At 51.7% G+C, this 22,810-nt stretch overlaps 1 protein-coding gene across 16 annotated transcripts in view; it reads right to left on the bottom strand.

Annotated features, from left to right (window-relative positions):
* PITPNM2 (phosphatidylinositol transfer protein membrane associated 2) overlaps window positions 1–22,810 on the bottom strand; it is a 159,827-nt gene that overhangs the window by 107,117 nt on the left and 29,900 nt on the right. For 13 of the 16 annotated variants that reach the window (XM_061384631.1, XM_061384629.1, XM_061384627.1 and 10 more), the window contains exon 2: window positions 13,123–13,211. The exons of the other annotated variants lie outside the window; for them this stretch is intronic. The gene's annotated coding sequence lies outside the window, so the exon portion shown is untranslated. The remainder of the gene's footprint in view (window positions 1–13,122; window positions 13,212–22,810) is intronic. 16 annotated transcript variants of the gene reach the window in all.

Genomic DNA, 22,810 nt, shown 5'->3' with positions numbered 1-22,810 from the left:
GCAAGGCCAGAAATAGCCGTGAAGACATTCACGTGAAGATGATGGACAGGTCTCCAGCTCCTGGCTGACCTCACCCCCGCACCCCTCCTCCCATCACTCCGCATCTGCCGCTTGGCCGTGGGTAACAGGGAACAGCTGGAAGGGACTGGGGAGGCGGCCGAAGCCAGATGGGAACAACATAATCCCTCTCTTCACGCTGGCCGTGGTCCTCTGTAGTGACGCGGCGGGCCAAGTCCTAAATGACGCATCACAGCTGCTGGGCTGTGGGGAGACCAGAGGTGACATGGTCTCTTGATGGACGTCAGCATGTTAATCAGCTCACAGGCAGAAGCGAGAGTCAGAGATGGTACATACGCACAAAAAGCAGGCCACTCGCACACCAAGAGTGCAAGGAGATGCCCCCCGCCTGGCCCCTTGCCCCTGGACGCAGGCACAGGGCTCGCTGTGGAAATGTGCGCATGGTCTCCTGTTGACCTGGCCTCTTCCCACTTCCTGGAAGGGAGGACGAATCAAAGACACCCTGGCTGGTCAGGGAAGATGCTGAGACATTAGGGGAACCAGTGGGTGGCTCCTGCTCCCCCCTCTTCAGCATCCTGGAAAGAGTATGCTCCATCTGGGATGGGGGACAGACATCAATAGAGGGAGGCTCAGGGACTTCCCTGGTGGTCCAGTGGTTAAGAGCTGAGCTTCCACTGCAGGGGGTACAGGTTGGATCCCTGGTTGGGGAACTGGTCGAGACCCCATACCTGCCTGGTGCAGCCAAAAAAATAGAATTAAAAACAAAAAAGAAAAGAAAGGCACAGAGTGCAGCAGGAGCCAAGGGAAGCAGCTGGCCACTTGATGGGAATGATTTCATGCAAAGGGGGCATTTTGGTTGGGCTTTGAAGGATGCACAGGAGTTTACCATGGGAGAAGGGGAAAAGGCATGAGCCAGTGCCTTTAGTACTCAAAGTGCATGGTATGTCTGCGGAATGGGGGAAGTCCCAAGTGTCAGAAGTGGTGAGTCAAGTGGTGAGATGGACCCAATCACAGATCTGAAGGGCTTTTGAGCACATGGGATTCAGGAGGCTCACTCATATTCTTGTAGCTGTGGCTGTGCCCTGCAGTGTTCTCTGACCTGTCACTGCTCCCAACAGGGAGGAGCTTTCTGACCTCATGCAGCCCAGCTTCCTATGACAGGACCTCTGGACAGATCCCTGACATCTGAATCTCTAGCTACCCTGGTCCTGACTTACATCTGACTCCCCATCCACCCATCCCCTCCCACCAGTCTCTCCAGGGGAGCCCAGGCTGCAGGAGCACCTCCCCACAAGCAAGGAAAGAACCTCCAGTTGTGAAGTAACCACGGACTGTCCCACATAGTTTCCATTCAATCCTGGTCCCTGGGCCAGGTAGATTCAACCTGTCCTTTTCACAGATGATGACATGAGGCTTTTGGGAAGTTGAACCCCTTAATCTTCTTAAGACCACATTGTAGTTGGTGACTGAGGTGGGTTTATAATGAGGTTGGCCTCCACTCTGTAGATAGGGCTTCTCAGCTGCTTTCTTCCTTCCCTGCTAGGAGGTCCTTGATGTGTGTGTCAGCTGGACTTTTATAGGATCCAGTCCCTTTCCAGGCTAATCTCCATTTCACCACGCTTGACCCTGCACTTCTGCCACTTGGGATTTCCCCCACCCCACCACCCAAAATACCACACACTCTGAGTACTAAAGGCATCGGCTCGTGCTATTCCCTGTGCCTTCCCCACTTTGCTCCTGTCCAACTCCTATGCATCCTTCAAAACCCAATTGAAATGCCTCCCCTTTCTATGAAATCTTCCCCATCAGGCAGTTGGCTGCTGCCTTCTATCTGGTCTGGCTGCACTCTGTGCCTCCCTCTACTGATGCACTATTTGCTCTGACTCGTGTCTGATCCCAGATGGCACACTCTCCTCCCTCCCTGTGACCCACTGCCTGGCACAGTAAACATCTGCCAGGTGAGAGAGTAAACCAATTCCCTCCTCCCCTCACCCAGAGCTGTCATTTTTTCCTACCTCCCTCCAATTGTTTTCCTAAAGACTGGACTCCCTTCAGTAATCAAGGTGAATGATAAGCCCGGGTGCTCTCTGACTCTTCCTCCCCATCTGGGCAGCACACAGGCTGCCAGGCTCTCCTACTGCTTGGAGAACACCCAGTGCTGCCAGGTTGATGAGCTGCTGCTCTGCCAGGGCACCGACAGCAGGGCCACCCCCCGGCCGAGGGAGCAGGCCTGTCTCTGTGCCTGGGGGCTCGCGAGGCCCTGGGGACTCTGGGCCACATCTGCAGCGTGGGGCTCCAAGGACACATTCCATCACTGGTCTGACTCTCTGCGGGGCTCCTGCCAGGGCTGCCACCTCCTCCCCAAAGGCTGACTTCAGAGCAGGAGCTGGGCTGCCAAGGAACAGGGGCCACTTCATGGGGCTGGGTCTCGGCTCCCCAGCGCTGCTGGGTCTGAGTGACCCAAACCGCCCCCGATTCTGGAGGCCTGGCTCCGAATGCTCCCTGTGTTCCTGGGTCTAAGGTCAAAGTGCCTTTTGGAGTTGAAGCCACCCCTAACATCACAGATCCCTGTCAGACCCTCCAAGTGAAGGGAGCTCCCAGGGTGCAAGACAGTGACAGTCTAGGGGGCTTTCCCAGGGGTGATCAGAAGAATCAAAAGCACCAAAACATGGGGTACCCCCAGAAGCCAATTCTGCATCCTTTAAAACAGCTCTTCCCAGCCTTTTTGGCACCAGGGACTGATTTCATGGAAGACAACGTTTCCATGGACCGGGGCTGGGGGGAGGGGATGGTGTGGGGATGATTCAAGTGAGTTACATTTACTGCACACTTTATTTCTATCATCATTACATCAGTACCACCTCAGATTATCAGGCATTAGGTCCAGGAGGTTGGGGACCCAGGCTGTAAAATATCATGGACGGGGTACCTACTATGTGCCCAGTGCCTGCAGTCTTGGGGGGGGGGGGCACGGAAATACTTACAATAGCAAAAACTAGATACAGCCCCCACCAAGCACTTTATAGACATTTTCATTTAATCCCCATGACAACCTGTAGTGAGCACTAATCTTGTCCCCATTTTATAGACAAGGAAACTGAGGCTGAGAAAGGTGAAGGGACCTGTCCCAAGTCCCCCAGCCAGATTCTAAACCTAGGCAGCTTGGCTCTGGACCCTGCATTAACCGCCACACTACACAATTCTGCACGACCATCATTATAAAACAGTGCGCACTGAAAAATGGGACAGTCGCCTTGGAAAAGTCTGGCAGATCCTCAAAATGTTAAATATGAGAGTTTTCATATAACCCAGCAATTCCCCTTCTAGGGATGTACTCAAGGGAAATGAAATGTCCACACAAAAACATACACACGGGGGATTTCCCTGGTGGTCCAGTGGCTAAGACTCCTCATTCCCAAGGCTGGGGGCCTGGGCTCGATCCTGGGTCGGGGATCTAGCTCCCTCATGCTGCAACTAAGAGTTCATTTACTGAAACTAAAGATCCCACATGCAGCAGCTAAGACCCAGTGAGGCCAAATAAATAAAAATAAATATTATTAAAATGTACGCATGAAATATTTTTTAAAATGTATACATGAATGTTCAGAGCAGCCTTATTCACAGTAATCCGAGAGTGGGGGGAATCCCCTGGTAGTCTAGCAGTTAAGGCTTTGAGCTTTCACTGAGCGGGGGGACAGGGATTCAACCCCTGGTTGTGGAACTAAGATCCTGCAAGTTGTGAAGCTCAGCCAAAAAGAAAACAGTGGGGAAAATGCAAATGCCTATCAACTGATGAATGGATATATGTATCCATCCACACAAGCGAATGTTATCCTGAGATAAAAAGGAATGGATTACCCATTCAGGTTACCACATGCATGAGCCTTGAAAACATCACTGTGAGTGAAATAAGCCAGTCACCAAGGGCCACATATTGTAGGATTCCATTTACACAAAGTGTCCAGAATAGGCAAATCCACAGAGATGGAAAACAGATGAGTGGTTGCCAGAGGCTGAGGGATAGGGACACTGATTCACTGAGCACCTACTAAGTGCCAGGCACTGGGCAAGCTACTCTACACTGCCCCCCTCTTTTTAACATTTATTTATTTGGCTGTACATGTGAACGCTTAGTTGTGGTCTGTGGGATCTAGATGCCTGGCCAGGGATGGAACCCAGGCCCCCTGAGTTGAGAGCGCACATTCCTAGCCACTGGACCACTGGGGACGTCCCTAAACTGCCTGTCTCTTGGGCCCTCTTTCCTCTGGTTACAGTCTTTTTAAATCTAGGCCATTCTTGCAAGATGCTTTAAAGGTTCAAGAAAACACACCCCTGACCCCTTGAGATGGGAGTAAAGCGTGAGTCACGGGAATGGGGCTGGCCCTGGGGCGGTCCATGACGTTGGAGGAGGAGTCCTCCCGATGGGATGTCAGCTCGGCTCCCCACTGCTGCCTCATCTCATCCTGTCGCCCTGGCCTGCTTCTTGGGTCCAATGGATAAGCTTGTGCACAGGGAGGTACCAGGGAGTAAGGGCAACATACTTCCCCAGAGTATTTATAACTCTCACGAGAACCAAAGGGAAGGAGTGACTGACTGAGGGAGGAGGCGTGGCTCTCCTTCCAAGCCTCTCGAAGCACAGCTCTGCTCTGTTTTCACCTCCAGCACACGGAACAGCTCAGGCACACAGAAGGTGCTTAATTTGTGTTACGTGAATGATCACCTGACTTAAGGCAGCTCCTCTCATCTGGGAACCCCCCTCCTGGAAAGCATGCTGCAGGAACAAGCCAACAGACTCCCTTTCCTCCAGGAAACTGAGGAGTCGCAGATTCCAAAACCCATCACAGACGCAGGCGCACCCTGAGCACGGCACTTGACCTTGATTGTCCTGGAGAATGGGTCCCATCCTGAGAACTGCCCCAGGGAGGCTAGGAAGGGTCCCCCTCCGTCCTCCACAAGTGCTGCAGCCCAGGGCAAGCAAGGACTAAATGGCTCGTGCCCTGGAGGGAGTCTGTCTGGGTTTTGTTTGTTTTTTGCCATCCCCTCACTTCCCAGGTGGCACTAGTGGTAAAGTACCCACCTGCCAATGCAGTAGACTTAAGAGATGAGGCTTTGGTCCCTGGATTGGGAAGATCCCCTGGAGGAGGGCATGGCAACCCACTCCAGTATTCTTGCCTGGAGAATCCTGGACAGAGGAGTCTGGCAGGCTATAGTCCATGGAGTCACAAAGAGTCGGACATGGCTGAAGCGATTTAGCACAGCACACACGCACACTTCTAGCTCCCAAGGAAAACTCCAAAAAAAGGACCGGGGTAGGCGTGACATCAGGCCACTGAGATTCAAGCCCCACTTCAGTGATCCAGCTCCATCTCCCATGTCTGGGCACCACGCTCTCATCAGCCCTGTCCTGGGACCACCTGTGGCCACCAGGTGAAAGGTTGCCTCCCAGGAGTTGCACCTGGGTCCCCGTATTTTAAGCACAGCCTGTGATGAGTGACACAGCTGTAGGCAGTGAGATCCCAGCCCCCACCTACCCTCCTTGCTCCCTTTCTTATAAGGGATGAACTGTGGATTTAAGTAGACCACTAAGCATGCAGGAGGCCTCTGACTCGTGTTCCCCGGGGTATCTGGTGACTGTAGTGGCTGTTCATAGAGTCCATCCTGGGACAGAGATCCCAGGCCTGGACAGCGCCTGCACGTGCCTCACACCTGAGCCTGATTATCCATGATCATGGGGGCATCCTCGGTCCACCTGTCTGTCTCCTCAAACTGTTAGCTCTTCCAGAGCAAGGACACCTTGTCTCTGGGCCATCACCTTAGTACTAGCTCAATAAAACCTTCAAAAACATGCACAGAGAAAGAGAAAAACTAATATCACATATAAACCCACATATGTGAAATGTATAAAAATGGTACAAGTGAACTTATTTGCAAAGCAGAAATATAGACAGAGACATAGAGAACAAGCATATGGATATCAGGGGGGAAGACTGGGTGGGATGAACTGGGAGATTGGGGTTGACATGCATACACTACTGTGTATAAAATAGGTAACTAACGAGAACCTGTGGTCATGTATGGACGTGAGAGTTGGACTGTGAAGAAGGCTGAGCGCCAAAGAATTGATGCTTTTGAACTGTGGTGTTGGAGAAGACTCTTGAGAGTCCCTTGGACTGCAAGGAGATCCAACCAGTCCATTCTGAAGGAGATCGGCCCTGGGATTTCTTTGGAAGGAATGATGCTAAAGCTGAAACTCCAGTACTTTGGCCACCTCATGCAAAGAATTGACTCACTGGAAAAGACTCTGATGCTGGGAGGGATTGGGGGCAGGAGGAGAAGGGGACGACAGAGGATGAGATGGCTGGATGGCATCACTGACTCGATGGACTGAGTGAACTCCGGGAGTTGGTGATGGACAGGGAGGCCTGGCGTGCTGCGATTCATGGGGTCGCAAAGAGTCAGACACGACTGAGCGACTGAACTGAACTGAACTGAACGAGAACCTACTGAATAGCACAAGGGAGCTCTACTCAGGGCGCTGTGGTGATCTAAATGGGAAGGAAATCCAAAAAAGAGGGGATCTACGTACAGGTATAGCTGATTCACTTTGCTGTACAGCATAAACTAACACAACATTGTGAAGCAAATACACTCCAGTTAAAAAAAAATGCATAAAAGCATTGCCTCTGATCTGCCCAAGAGTTTAGACACGACCACCAAGACTTCAGCCCAACTGAGATCAAAACACGGGCCCAGAGAGAGCCATTAAAGACCCAGAGCATCTAGAATCGTCAGCTTACACTCCAGGTTCCTGCCAGCCAATAAGTCTACCAGGACCCCATGCTCTGCTGCAGCATCAGGTGCCTTCTTCCCTTGGAACCTCACACCTCTGCAGGTCTCCTTACAGAGCCACCACGGGTTCAGCTACGAACACTGTGGACTCGGGGTCAGAAGCTCCAGTCTTGGCTCTGTAGGTTAAGTGAGAAGGTTGCACTAGATGATGTCTTCTTACGTGCTCAGTCGGTAAGTCACGTCCAACTCTTCGAGACCCCATGAACTGAAGCCCCCCCCCGAGCTCCTCTGTCCATGGGATTCTCCAGGCAAGAATTCTGGAGTGGGTTGCCATTTCCTTCTCCAGGGGATCTTCCTGACCCAGAGATCGAACCTGAGTCTCCTGCATCTCCTGCATTGGCAGGTAGATTCTTTATCACTGAGCCACCTGGGAAGCCTAGATGATCCCTTGGGTCCTTTCAAGTCCATGAGAACCTGGTTTTTAAAAGCCCACACAGGAACTTTCCAGACTAGGTTGCTAAGACTCTGCACTCACAATGCAGAGGTCCCAGGTTTGACCCCTGGTCAGGAAGTAGATCCCACATGTGGCAACTAAGAGTCTGCATGCCACAGCTACAGATCCCACATGCTGCCACAAAGATCAAAGATCCCTGGTGTGCCGCAGCTAAGATCCAGTGCAGCCAAGTAAGTAAATATATATTTTTTAAAAAGAAAAAAGTACACACAATGAGGATCACCTCATTCCTCGGCGATTCCTTCCAGCTCTGCCTTTGAAACATGCCTGGAGCCCAACTCTCTCATCAGTGCCATGCTGCCACCCTGGCCCAGCACCTGACATCTCACCTCTTGCGTGCATCTCCCCACTGGTCTCCCTGCTTCCTTTCTTCACCCCATCCAGTCTGTTCTCAACACAGTAGCCAGAAACCATCCTTTTAAAGCACAGGTTGGATCCTAGCCCTTCTCTGGTCAAACTCTGGAGTGGTATCATACCTTACTTAATCAAGGCAAAAGTCCAGACAGGATTTCAAGGCCCTGCTGGATTCGGGCTCTCGTATTTCTCCAACCTCCCGCTCCTTCCCTCACTCCCTCACTCAGGTTTCTTGAGCACCCTGGACAAACTCCTGCCTCAGTGCCTTTGCATAGGTTGTATCTGCCTGGGATAATCTCCCAGCTCTCTCCCTCACCTCCTTTAGGCTTTTGCTTAAATGTCCTTGACCGGAGAGGCCCTCTCTCCCCCTGTTTATTTAGCTGTGATCACCATTTGATGTACTTATATATTTTACTGCATATTTGTATATTGTATATCTACCTCCCTGCTAGACTATAAGCCCAGGAGGGCCAGAGTTTTAAAAGTTTTATCACGCCTTTATACCCAGCTCCCAGAAAAGCAGCCACTCACTAAATACAGGTTGAACGAATAGGTTTTGATTATTTGTGGTGGTCTGCACATGCGACTAAGAAAAATGGTCTCAGGCTATATGACCCTCCAGCTTGACAGAGTCCCTCTGAGAATCCCAAGCTCTGGACACTGTCTCCGAGAATCAATGTGATTATTTTGGGCAGGTTCAAGGCTCAGGAAGTATGTGGAGGGACAAAGCAAGGAAATGACACAGACCTGGTCTGGTCCCCGGGAGGTGTGGGGGGTCATTCCATAAGCAGATGCTTCCTTGCTGGGCAAGACAGGGTTATAAACAAAGCTCATTAGTGCATGAGACACCCATCAAGGGGAAAGCACAGGAAGGAAAACTCAAGGGGTGGGCTCTTCATTAGAACCAGGGAGGACTTCCTCGGTGGCCCAGAAGTTAAGAATCCTCCTGCAAGGGACATGGGTCTGATTCCTGGTGCGGGAAGACTCCACATGCTGCAGAGCAACTAAGTCCGTGTGCCACAACTGCTAAGCCTGCGCTCTAGAGCCTGGAAGCCACAACTATGAAGCCCAAGTGCCCTAGAGCATGTGCGCTACAACAACAGAGGCCGCCTCGATGGGAAGCCCGTACACCGGGCGGGAGGGCGGTCCCTTCTCCCCGCAACTAGAGAAAGCCCATGCACAGCAACGAAGACCCAGTGCAGCCAAAAATAATCCATTAATTCTAAAAGAAAGAACCAGGGAAAGGCTGACACAGGGGAAGAGAGAGCAAAGGGCAGCCAGAAGTGGGGCAGCAGTGCCAAGAGCCTGCGGACAGAGCTCCAGGGGCACCCCAGCCCAACCACTAAAGCCAAGCCAGCTGCTCGCCCCACCCTGCCCTGCCGACCCCAGAGCTCTCAAGCCAAGGGCCCTCGAGCCTGGCTCTCCAAAAGGTGCCTGGGCGAACGTCCACAAGTGACCAGGAGCAGAGGCCAGAAACAAGGCCCAAGAAGTGCAGCTCCTGCCACCTGGGTGAAGGTGAAGCATGTTCTGGGGAAGATGTGTATCACCGAGGCCAAGAGGGCAAACCCAGGGAGTGGGTACCCGGGGCTCCTGAGGAGAGGACGAGATGGGAGGTGGAAGGACACTGCTCCCGGCAGGGTGGTGGGGTAGGGAGGTTCCCCAGAGAACGTGGAAAGAAGGGAGGGTCAGGCTCCAGTGGAAGCCCCCTCCACTTTCTACCCGAGTCTGGGCAGGGCTGGCCAGGCGAAAAGGGAATATGGGGGACTTCCCTGGTGGTCCAGTGACTAGGACTCTGAGCTCCCAATGCAGGGGGGACCCGGGTACGATCCCTGGTCGGGGAGCTGGATCCCACACGCCACAGCTAAAGAATGTGCATGCTGTAACTAAGATCGAAGATCCTGTGTGTAGCAACTAGGACCCAACGAAGCCAAAACAAACAAATGTTTAAAAAAAAGAAAGAAAGAAAAGGGAATATGGATGGGAGAGGTCAGGAAGGGACATTGAGGGGACACCAGATCCTGCCCAGCTGATTCCTAAGTGCTGTGGGGGGACCTCGAAGGACCACAAGACAAGCCCCAGTCCTTGCTCCTGTTGCCCCTCCCCACCCCACCCCTCCGTGCATGCTCATGGCCTCCCTCATTGACCCAGTAGACCTACAACCCGGGAACTGTCAGCCAACCCTCCCATGTGGGGCTGGGGTGCAGAGCGGGGCATACAGCTTCCACCAATGAAGGAAAGACACCTTACCCCTCCCTCAGCCTCCACCCAGGGGCCCGAGGGGAGGCGGGGAGGCCAGCTCGGTGGCACGGACCGGTGTGGACGAACAGTGTGTCGGTTGCGGCTGTGGTCTGAGGTCCCTGCCCTTGTCATCAGCTCTCTTCCTCCTCAGGAGACAGTAGTGACCTTGCGGAGGCCTTGGCGGGCAGTGGCGACAATGGCAGGAAGTGCCCCTCCCTGCCAGCTGGGGAGTCAGGAAGGAAGTGACTGACTCCGAGCCTGGGCCCTGGGACCCCGGCTGAGCCCCCACCCCAAGAACTAGCCCCCCCCAACTAAGAGCTAGAAGCTCTGCTCACCTGCTCAGGACAGCAAAAGTCCTCTGCTTTGGGGAGAGGCAGGGCTGAGAGCAGATGCTCTCGCCACTGGGACCCCCTTCTTAGAGGCAGACCTCCTGCGGATGGACGGCTCCTGCGTCAGGTCAGAGGATGCAGAACGCGAATGCAGCCAGGCTGAGCTGAGAAGACAACTCCAGCTGCCCCCTGCCCGTCCTCCACCCCACCCCCACCTCCTGGAAGGAAGGGCTCTGGGTTCCTCTGGAGCAAGGAGCTTCTCTACAAATACACCCTGCTCCTTAAGTCTTTTCCTCTCCAGCCCCCTGCAGAGGAGACGAGGAGTTGATCTCCCTCTCGGAAGGGGCATCTCACTCCACATCACCCCCTGCCTCTTGCCATCCAGGGTCCAGTGGTCTCTATGTCTGACCAGGCCACAAACTCCCAAGAAGAGCTCAAAGGCAGGTAAGGTGTGACCATGATTGTCTCCACTGTCTGGGGGTCCAGGGTAGAGCCCAGAAGGGGGAACCTCAGGATGTTGGAACAGCATATGCAAAGCACAGAGGTGAGAGGGCAGAGCGGGCACTGGGCCAACACCAGGGCAGAAACCCCACAGGGGCTCAGACTGCAGAACTGCGTCTCGGGCGCCTGGGATGGTACCCAGTTGTCACTGGGTACTCGGTAAATGTTCGCTGGGTAAACAAGAGAAGTTGAAGAGTTCCTTTTTTTTTAAGATTGTTTTTGATGTGGACCATTTTTAAAGTCTTTATTGAATTTGTTACAATATTGCTTCTATTTTTCTTATTTATTTATTTATTTTTTTGGTTTCTTTTTGGCCGTGAGGCGTGTGGCATTTTAGTTCCCGAACCAGGGATCAAACCCGTGTACCCTGCGCTGGAAGGCAGAGTCTTAACCACTGGACCGCCAGGGGAGTCCCCCGAGGAGTTCTAAGTGAGGACCTGCAGATGAGGGGAGGCTGTAAGCCCACTGTCCGTAACACCACGGAACTGGGTGTGAGGCCATCAGGAAGGACAAGAACCCCCTTCCTGTAGAAGAGGAAACAGGAAGCGAAGGCTCCGTGGGAGCAGGGCCCCTCCAACCGACATGAGCTGATGTCAGAGCTCAGGCCGGGCTGTGTGGGCCAAGGAGGGCTCACTAGGCCCCCACCCCCAGCCAGCAGGAGGGCAAGTGGCCGCGGAGAGGCAGAGAGGCCCCTGTGTCCCCATGTCAACTCCTTCCCCAAACACCCATTTGAGAAAATTCACGCAAAACAACAGAACAAAAAATACAACACAAAAAAGAAAAAACAAAACAAAACAAAACACAGCACTCTCTCTTCTTAGCACTTGGAGGCCTTTTCACAGCAACAAAAACGGGTGAGCAATTAGAGGAGACAGCCCACGGTGAAACACGGCAGTGAGTGGGTCCACGGCTGTGGCCTTGTCTGCTGGGCCCCATGTGCCCAGGGAGCAGAGGAAGCCCAAGCGAGGTGTGGTGGGGAAGGGGAGAGGTGGGGAGGGCAGGGGGACTTACCTGGAGCCAGGCCCCCAGCCCATGGGGAAGCCCAGCTGTGTTTGGGAAACCACGTCATGTGCATGGGTCTAGACTTGGGGTCCAATGCCAAGATCACCACTGACTAGCTGTGTGATCTTGAGCCAGATACTTGCCCTCTCTGAACTTCAGCTGCCTCATGTAAAACAGGGATTGTCAGTATTCTTGCCTGAAAAAATCCCATAGATGGAGGAGCCTGGCAGGCAGGCTACAGTCCAAAGGGTCAGACACGACTGAGCGACTAAGCACACGTGCAGGCAAGGGCCTCTGCACAAGTTACTGTGTGCTTAGCAGAGGCAGTGCGTTTACAACCCATAGCCCAGCCGACACAGCAGAAACCAGAGACTTTAGTGCTCCCTTCTTCTCCCTCCAGGTTAGTTTCCCCAAATGGAATGTCCCTTCTCTGAGCCCCAAAGCTCAAACCAGCCAATTAGCACACAGGGAGAAGGGTTCATCGATGTTCAGGAAAGGAAAAGGCAACATCACTTCAGCTGCTCTGCCCGAAAGAGGCCTTGGGTGTGACGAAAAGGGGACAGAGGGAAGCCGGGGCCTGAGACTCAGGACAGCAATGGGATGAGATGGACCGGAAGCCAGCCTGGGGGCTCCTGTGAGAATTCGGGGCAGAAGGAGAGAAAGGGCCAGCCCCTGGGGGATGCGCTACTGGTCCTGACTCCATAGAGGATCCCAGCCCATCACAGCCTCCGGCTTCAGTTTCCTCCAGGGAGGTGGTTACCCGAAAACACTCACACTGTTGTTTCCGTGTCGCCAACCACAACTTGTGAGACACGGCAAACCAGCACCCAGACTGCGTGCTCAGACGCTTCAGTCGTGTGCGACTCCTTGTGACCCATGGACTGTAGCCCACCAGGCTCCTCTGTCCATAGGATTCTCCAGCAAGAATACTGGAGTGAGTTGCCAGGTCCTCCTCCAGGGGATCTTCCTGACCCAGAGATTGAACCCATGTCTCTTACGTCTCCTGAATTGGTAGGCGGGTTCTTTACACTAGCACCACCTGGGAAGCTCACCCTGGAAGCCCCAAAACTCTGGTCCTGTCTCTGACTGGGGTGGGGAGGACCAGGCTGAGCCAGGGAACCAAGAGCAGAGAAGCACCCCCAGGGTGCCCTGTACAAAGGAGAGTAACACAGGCTGCCCCGGGGAAGCCAAAGCTACCAGAGACAGAACATCAACCCCTCCTGCTAGGTGAAGATGAGTCAATATCTACAAGACGCAGGATCGATGAATACAATCTACCCCATGTAAATCAGACAAAGTCAGATATTTACAGAAGAGGAAACGGCAGTTGAGCCCCTGCACACCCAAACTCCACAGCTTGAGGGGGGCAGTCCATACCTGCGGGTCTGTGTGGGAAGGCAGCGCTGACGTCCTACTCTCGAGGCCCACAGAAGGGTATCGGGCACCAGGGCAGCCTGGCCAGCATCCTGCAGGGAGAAGCCCAGAGGGTGAAGGGGTGAGATACCTGGTCGCTCTGATTTTTCAGAGCCCACTGGGAAATCCATGTGGCCAGGCCTCATCCTGAGTAACGCCAGAGAAATCCAGATGTGACCAGAGGACAAGAGTGGGACACCTGGCTAAAGGAGTGTTCATTTGACAAAAGGGACTCCTTCCAGGATGCGTTCCTGGAGGCTGATCCACCTGACACTGCCCATGACTCCCTCTGTTAGGAAGACAGCCCGAGGAACCCAAACCCACATCTCTAGCACATGTGGGAAGCTTTTTTGTTTCAGAAACCCAGCGTGGCGCCCTCAGCCTCAAACCTGAAGCTTTTCACCCATCAACCTTTGGGACTGCGGGACCTCAGGACCTCAGGCTGCAGAGGGGAGGCAGGCGGGAGACGGGGATGCGGAGGGGCGGGACATAACAGCCCGGAGCTCTCGGTCAGCAGTTAGCCAGCATCTTGATGCCTGGGGCAGGGTCATGGTCAGCCTCTCGGGGAGATGCAGATGACTCTCACCTTCTAATCAAGCCCCTGAACTTGGGCAGTATGTGGCTGCAGGCCCACCTCCACCAGAGGCCAGAGACGAGCACTCACAACAAAACGAAAAGAGGTAGAGAAACAGATTTCCAGGGAGTCCCGGGGTGCAGTCAGCCTACAAGAGCATAGAACATGCGCAGGCACCATGAAAGCTGCCACCCGATCCAGGGCTCCCCCCAGGACACAAGATGCTCCCCTGAACCACGTGTGCAGCTCAACATGAAACGGAGCAGGACCCCTGTGGTCCTTGCCCGCCCCACCCCCCACAACCATGCCCACAGCCTGCCTTTTGTCTGTGGAAAAACTTGAGCCAAACAATAAGCTTAATCGGAGAAGTGAGAAGATGCAGAAACAAAGGAAAACAGTCAAAGGAGACCAAATAATGATAGTTTGGTCATTAAACGTAGTCAAGGACCTCCAGTGCCTCCTCAAGGGCTATAGGTAACATTCCCAGCTGTGTCCTGGCAGCTGTTTTGCAGATAGAGACCCCCACTAAGTGGAAGAAGTTAACTACACGATGACCAGACACAAGCCATGACACAAGCTGCCACAATTCCGAGAACTGGCCTCAAAGAAGTGGAAACAATCCTGGAACTGAAGATTAACTATACTTAAAACAACCAAGATGACCGCTGGTCAGACCGCTGAAGACCAATTTCAAGATGAGCATCAGAGCTGACTCTGCTGTTTCTGCCTGGAGCCCCCCTCTCTCCGTCTATAAAATCTCTTGCCCCCTGATTGTTGGTGCAGCATGGTTGGGGAGGGGAAGTCAGCCTTTGGACAGGTGTACCGCCTCCCCCATTCCCGTTTGCTGGCATCCATTTCCTTTCCACTAACCTGGCCTCTCTACTGGTTTTTGAGCTGTGAGCAGCCAGACCCCACTTTTGGTTACAAAGACGCATTCTTGTTTGTCTGACATTGGTGCTTCCCATGCACGGTGCCCAGGAGGCAGGCAGCAGTCCTGGAGGCCTCCCAGTGACCATGACGGGAAGGCAGAAGCCTTGACTGTTGCAGGAACCCTCCTCCAGAGCAACCCTACTCCTGGGGCTGAGGCCAGGCACCTCAGCCTGGGTGCTGGGTGTTGGGTGTTGGGTGTCCCTGGCAACCAGGGACACCAGAGGTAAAAATCAAAGAAGAGGGGGGTTTCATGGTGCTCCGGAAAAATGAAAGTGATACATTGCAGAGTGAGGGCACAGACGGTGAGAGTTCAGAGGAGGAAGAGAAGTGAACTAGGGAGGTGAAAAGATAACCAGCGACGGCACAGTGGTGGGAGGTGTGGCTGCAAACGACAGAGATGGGCTTTTCACACGCCGCCCACCCCACTGCAGTCCCACGCTCCCTCCGGGGAAGCCTCGGCAGATGCTGTGAGCTCCTCTCTGGGACGGGCCTGCAGGGGTCGAGGCTCCTTCTCTGCCCTGCACTTACATTGCAACCCTGAAGGACGAGACATCCCAGGCGGCCCAGGTGCCAGTTCCCCTCCCGGACACACTAACTCGGCCAGCTCCCCGGCTCCATCCCCTCAGAACCCTCGGCTTGCCCTGGCATACATGCCCTGCCTCTGCAGGACTTCTCCTCTGTTCTGCTTCTTAGTTTTCATCACAACACCTCCAACCCCTCTAGGAGAGTGCCCATCTCCCCATTTGAGGGGTCAGGAAACCTGCCAAGAGGTTTAGTCAAAGGCGAGCCGGCTTCAGCGCGACTCCCCTCCACTACGTGCACCTCTCCCAGGATGTCACCTCTTCCAGGTGAGGTCAGCTGTGGCTCACACACCCCCTTCCCCCTACCACCCGCTGCAGAAGATCCAAGGGGGGCTGCGAGAAAGGATGCTCACTCTTCACACAGGGCTGCATGGTGGGGAAATGATTTTTCCGACAAAAGAAAGCATTTAAAATCCAAAAATTGAATGCAGGGTCAACTTAAAGAGCAAGGCAGCTCCTGGTGGGACAGAGCTCTAGGGGCAGCAGGGCAAAAGCACACTGAAATAAAGTAGGAAGATGCTGCGGGACGACTTGGCTTTCCTCCCATGACCACTCATACAAAAGGCGAAAAGCCAATCAGCCTGCTCCCTTAAAGGGGATGAAACATCAAAAGAGAACACAATTCCAGGCTGAGACTTCCTGCACACGTGTTCCGTGCACGCCTGTAGCTGTGGTCTAGTGGGGCATGGAGGGAAGTTCTGGAACTAAATGATGTGCGGTGTGTTGCTGTTTACCAGGAACAAAGACATTTTATTCCTTTGAGCTCCCTCCCCCAGTGTTATTGAAGTATAATGGACAAATAAAATTGTGATATACTTCAAGTGTATAGCCATAAAAAGAATGAAATAAAGCCATTTGCAGCAACATGGACAGACCTAGAGATAATCATACTAAGTGAAGTAAATCAGACTGAGAAAGACAAATATTATATGACATTGCTTACATGTGGAATCTAAAAAGACGATACAAATGAACTTACAAAATAAACCCATAGATATAGAAAATAAGCTTAGGATTACCAAATGGGAAAGGTGGGGTGGCACAAATTAGGAGTTTGGGATTAGCATACAAACACTGAAAGTGGAAGTCGCTCAGTCATGTCCGACTCTTTGTGATCCCATGGACTGTACCCTGCTGGGGTCCCCATGGAATTCCCTCCATGGAATTCTCCAAGCCAGAATACTGGAGTGGGTAGCTGTTCCTTTCTCCAGGGGCTCTTCCCAACCCAGGAATCGAACCGGAGTCTCCTGCATTGCAGGCAGATTCTTTACCAGCTGAGCTACCAGGGAGCCCAGCATATGCACACTGCTGCTGCTGCTGAGTCACTTCAGTCGTGTCCGACTCTGTGCGACCCCATAGACGGCAGCCCACCAGGCTCCCCCGTCCCTGGGATTCTCCAGGCAAGAACACTGGAGTGGGTTGCCATTTCCTTCTCCAATGCGTGAAAGTGAAAAGTGAAAGGGAAGTCACTCAACCGTGTCCAACTCTTCTCAACCCCATGGACTGCAGCCTACCAGGCTCCTCTGTCCATGGGATTTTCCAGGCAAGAGTACTGGAGTGGGGTGCCATCGCCTTCTCCGATATGCACACTGCTATATATAAAAGGGATAAACAACGAGGACCTACTATGTAGAATAGGGAACTAAAGTCAATATCTTGTAAAAATCTATAATGGAAAAGAATCTGAAAAAGAATATATATGTATATGTATAACTGAATCATCTTGCTATACACCTGAAACCAAGACAACATTGTAAATCAACCATACTTCAATTAAAAATAATAATAAAAAGTGTACAGTATGATGATCTGATAGACATACGCACCGTGAAAGGATTCTCACCATTGAGTTTATTATTCTATCACCATGTTGGTTTTATTGTTGTTGTTGTTTTGTGGTGAGAACACTTAAGTTCTACTCTTTCAGCAAATCTCCCTTATACAATACTACAGTGTTATCAATTGTAGTCATCATGTTATACATTAGCTCCTCTTCTTTCAGTTTTAAATCTAAATCTTCAATATGCCTCTTCAATGACTTGGAAAATTGCAAGAGGGTGAAAAAAAGAAAGAAAAAAAAAATTCTTTGAGAACAGAAGTCAGAATTGCTTTCCTGAAAAATTTTCAGATCCCTCAATGTTTTAGTCGGTGGACATGAATTAGTAAGTGAATCTGTTTCTCTACACAACTGCTATTAATAGAATATCAGTCTCTCTTCATCCCCACTAAATAAATGTCAAACAAACACTTAAAGAATACTGGTTTGATGGGGTGCCAAATGACTGGCTTGCCCAGACGTCCACATGTCTAAAGCTGGCCCTGGTTGAGAGTGTAAGTTCCAAACGAGTGGGCAGCATGGCTGGAGTTAAACACTGTTGTTTCCATCCTCCGTTGACATGGAGACCGGGGGAGGCAGGTGGCTGAAGAATGGGCAGAGAGCGATGGATGCAAACGGCAGTGGCACCCAAGCAAGCTGTCCAGGCTGCTGATAACAGGTAGGGGCTGTCCAGCTTTTGATTCCATCTGAAGGTATGGCTCCTGATTTTCTGATTTATTAAGATGTAATTCACATGCCACAAAATTAACCCATTAAAAAAAAAAAATTCATGTGGGATCTTATTTCCCCAAACAGGGATTGAACCTGCATTGCCTCCATTGGAAGGCAGATTTTTAACCACTGGACCATCAGGGAAGTCCCATGACCCTTCTAAGGGGTACAGTTTAGCCGCATTTAGTACATTCATAAAGTTGTGTGACTATCACCTCTCTCGAGCTCTGGAACATCACACACCCCAACATCGCCCCCCATCAAGGAAATCCCACGTCTATTAGCAGTCACTCGGCAAATCCCTTCCCTCCAGCCCCTGGCCAGTGCCATCTGCTTTCTGTCTACAGATTTGTCTACGCTGGACATTTCACGTGGCCTTGTGTGTTGGACTGCTTGCACTTCGAATCATGTTTTCAAGGTTCATCCACATCGTGGCATGTGTCAGTACTTCGTTCTTCTTTTGTGGCTGAACAGCACGGCACTGTGTGGATCGACTCTTGTTCATCCATTCATTTGTGAATGGACACTTGGGTTGTTTCCGCTCTGGGGCTATTATGAATTATGCTGCTGAGAACATTCATGTACAAGTTTTTATGTAGACATATGTTTTTGATTCTTTTAGGTACATAGCTAGGAGTTCCTGATTTTTAATAAAATAATTTAAAATGAGTAATACATTCTGAAAAGATTTCTAAAAAAGGCATGAGAGTGAGTTTCTCTGTTGTCTCTGTCCCCTGGCACCTGGTTCTTCTCCCCAGGGTCAAGCTAACTCTCCCTGAGAGGTCCAGACACAATGCACAGCCGGCTGCACCTTACAGTCCTCTGGCAGGAGGAGACCTGACAACTAGATGAGGCCGGAATCAGCTCAGTGATGCTTCGCAGCAGGCACAGGGCCCAGTCTGAGTCTGGTCTCTGCCGCCTGTCAGCAGCCCGGCCCTGGGAATCGGCTTAGCGCCCTGGGCGGACAGGTTTTGACATCTGGCTCTGCCATCTCTAGGCCCCGTGGCCTGAAGCCAGCTGCTTAACTCCTCTGGACTTGGCTTATCTGTAGAAGAACGTTCGCACTAGGACTTCACTACTGGTCCAGTGGCTGAGGCTCCTTGCTCCTAATGCAGGGGGCCTGGGTTCGAGCCCTGGGAAAGGAACCAGATCTCACATGCTGCAGTTAAAGAAAACAAAAGATCCCGCATGCCGCCACTAAGACCCAGAGCAGCCAAATAAATAAGAAATAAAATAAGTTTTTTTTTTTTTTAAATAAAGAGTGCTAACACTACTACCTAGTTCACCGGACCGCCAAGAAGGGCCCGTGAGCTCAGGAAGGCAGGTGCTCAGCACCGCGCCTGGTACACAGCAGGCACCCAGTGCTTGCCGCCGCTGTAGTTACTACCACAACCACTTACTACACTGCGGCCGACCCCATCCTCAGTCTCCCCACCTGGGAAACGGCAGCAGACACCTCCCGTGCACGGTTATGTGGACTGCACGAGACCCCAGGGTGGGCCGCCGTTGCTGAGCAGCGGGAGCTCTGGGAGAGTCAGGACGGCCACGCTGCATCCCCAGTCCCCCGGTCCTGCTCCGGAACCACCCCAAGGAGAGGCCGGGTGTCCCCACTCAGCACCCTCAGCCCTGAATTCTCCACCCCGCCACCCCCAAGTACAGAGAAAGACCCTGCTTCCTGGACCCCCAGCCCTGAGGGGCAAGGGGGGGCGATGGCTGGGCTTCTTATTTCTTGTCCCTTTCCAGTCACCACCCACCACCCCTTGCTGGTTCCTTCCCTCTGCTTTCTCAACACACTCAACTCTGAACCTGAACATCTCTCTCTGAAGCCCAGGCGTGGAGGCAGCAGGGAAACCCTCAGAGACCTTCAAAGTGAAGGGGCCTCAAGTGAGGAAGGACGCATTAGCAGGGCCATTAGGAAGCTGTTAGGGGTGATCTGCTCCCAGCTGGCAGGAGGCGAAACCAAGCCTGTGGAACAAACCCGGGTCCAGGAGGGCAGAGCTGGGAGAGGAGCTGAACAGGGCTGCTTCGGGCGTGTAAAAGTTCACGGGGAAAACACCCAACACACACACTCACACACACACGCTTAACAGAAAGGAGAAATTCTTAGCCTGCAGCAGTTGGTAGCATTATGTAAAATCCCAAGCCCACAAAAATATCATTTGGATGATAAAAAGTTAAATTTAGCTAAGTACAGAGTGACTAATACTACGAGGGAGGGGCAGCGCCCCCAGTTGCCTGGAGCTGATACAGCTGGCTTTTAGAAACTTTTGACAAGTAACCAGGGCCTGGTGCGGCCCAGAATAACAGATTATGTAATAAGAGGCGCAGCCATTAGCAGTACAGAGCAGACGGCAGGCGCTGCAGCCGCCTGGAGGCAGGGGACCACTGGGGTCTGACTGCAGCTTCTCCCATAGCACCCGGCCTCTGGGAGCCCAGGAGATCCAGGGGCATCTGACAGCGGGGATGCGTTAGCGTGAGTGGATCCACCTGCCTCTTTTGCAAAGAGCTTCTCCGGAAGTGGCTGTGCTGGATGTTTACCTTGGTGCCCCTCGTGGGCCAGGGCCCTGGTAAGTCCCTATTCTTTGAATCCAGTCTGGCCCCATGTCCTGTACTGACCAACAGAACTGGGAGAATTGGGGAGGCGGAGTTACACTGGAGCAGAACCTTAAGGAAGGACTGGTTGAGACTCACTGAAGGCAGAGGCTCCAGCAGATGTTAGCACAGTGTTCACAACAGCACTAGTGACAACAGCAGAAGGCAGGCTGCCCTGTCAACAGGTGGACGGATGAGCAAAATGTGGTCTATGCAAAGGAATAGTATGCAGCCCTCAAAAGGAAGGGCATCCTGTCACATATGACAACATGGATGAGCCTCCAGGACGTTATGCTGAGTGAGATCAACCAGACAAACAGGACAAATACTCTCTGATTCCATTTATATAAGGCACCCGTAAGAGTCAAGCCCAGAGAGATGGAAAGTAGCAGGGTGGCTGCCAGGTGCTGGGGGAAGGAGGACGGGGAGTTAAGTGCTTAATGGGGATAAATTTTCAGTTTTGCAAAGTGAAAAGGATTCTGTGGGTGGTGAAGATGGTTGCAACGATATGAATGCACATTGCCACAGATCTGTACACTTGAAAATGGTTACAGCGTGCACCTGAAACTAACACAATGCTGTTGTCTTTTAGTTCATTTGTATTGGAGTACAAATGCTTTACAGTGTTGTATTAGTTTCCACTCTACAGCAAAATGAATCAGCTACGTGTATACAAATATTCCCTCTTTTTTTGGTCTTAATTCCCACTTAGGTCACCAGAGAGCACTGAACAGAGTTCCCTCTAGAGTCTCATCCCTCTATAGTCTCATCAGTTATCTATTTTATACATCGTGTCTATAAGTGTATGTGTGTATCAATCCCAACTATGCTTCAATTAAAGCAATGGTTAAAGCGATACATTTTACACTATAGGTATTTCACTTCAATAAAAAAAATTAGATTTTTTTTTAAGAAAAGAAGAGGATGGAGGAGAAGGAGGAGGCATGGATGTGTCTGTCTGTCCGCTGGGGGAGTTGGCAGCCATCATGTAAGAAGTCCAACTAGCTGGAGATCACTGAGCCAATCCAGCCATGGGGAGGGGTCATGCACAGAGGAACCAGTGCCTCAACTGATAGTCAAGAGCCTATACCCACCCACCAGCCATGGGAGCTGGGTCATGTGTGGAAATGCCTCTTCCACCTTGAGTCAAGCCATCCCAGCTGACATCAGCGGAGCAGAGATGAGCCGTCCCCAGGAAGCCCTGCCCGAATTGCCACCCCATCAACAAATAAATGGTGCTTTCAGCCACTAAGTTGGGGGAGTACTCTGTTGCAGCAGCAGAACACTGACACAGCAGTCAAGCCCTCTAATGGGTTTGGGGGAAATTTCTGTTATGAAGCTCTTTCACGCTCTCACATATGAGTCACTAAGAGAAGTCAGTGCTTGAATGAGTCTGAGGAAAAGACTGATTTTCCACTCCCCAAATCCCAGTGGAATAAACGCTGAACTCAAGCCCTGTGGTAAGATTCAAACAGCTGCTGGGAAGGCTGGGGGATTTTTCCAACGATCCAATGGACTAATCAGGCCATCCATCAGCTGATCAATTCAACATTCTTTTTAACAGTCATTCTTTTTAAGCCATAAAAAGAATGACTTTGAATGGTCCTGCCCAGAGCAGGGACTGGTACAGTGTGGACAGAGATATTGGTGGAATTTCCTGTGATGGGTTGGGGGGTGGGTAGTGATCCCAGGTGTGGGGGCTGAGAACAGAGTTCTAGCTGGCTGACTCTGAGCAAGTCAGTTCCCATCTCTGGGCCTCAGTTTCCCCAGCTGTAGAGTGAGAAGATTGATGTCTAAAAGGCCTTTCCAGGTATGGAGCAAAGGGACTCCTCCTACACTGTTGGTGGGAATGCAGATTGGTACAACCACTATGGAGAACAGTACGGAGGTTCCTTAAGAAACTAAAAATAGAGTTACTGTATGATTCAGCAATTCCACTCCTGGGCATACATCCAGAGGAAGCCATAATTTTAAAAGACACACGCACCCCAACGTTCACTGCAGCGCTGCTTACAACAGCCAAGACGTGGAGGCAACCCGAGTGTCCATCGGCAGAGGAACGGGTAAAGAAGACATTGCTTATTTTATACAATGGAATACTACTCAGCCATCGAAAGAATGAAATAATGCCATTTGCAACTACACGGACGGACCTAGAGATTATCATACTAAGTGAAGTAAGGCAGACAGAGAAAGACAAACATCACATGACATCACTCATACGTGGAACCTAATTCTTAAAAAAATGACATTAGTGAACTTATTTACAAAACAGAAGTAGACTCACAGACTTCAAAGACAAACTTATGGTTACCAAAGGGGAAAACCTGATGGGGAGGGATAAATTAGGAGCTTGGGATTAACGTACACATAGTACTAAATATTAGACAGATAACTAACACGGACCTAGTGTATAGCACAGGGAAC

This window comes from Bos javanicus, chromosome 17, assembly GCF_032452875.1.
Source record: "Bos javanicus breed banteng chromosome 17, ARS-OSU_banteng_1.0, whole genome shotgun sequence".
Classification (NCBI taxonomy): Eukaryota; Metazoa; Chordata; class Mammalia; order Artiodactyla; family Bovidae; genus Bos; species Bos javanicus.
This window is presented reverse-complemented; position numbering and strand designations above follow the sequence as displayed.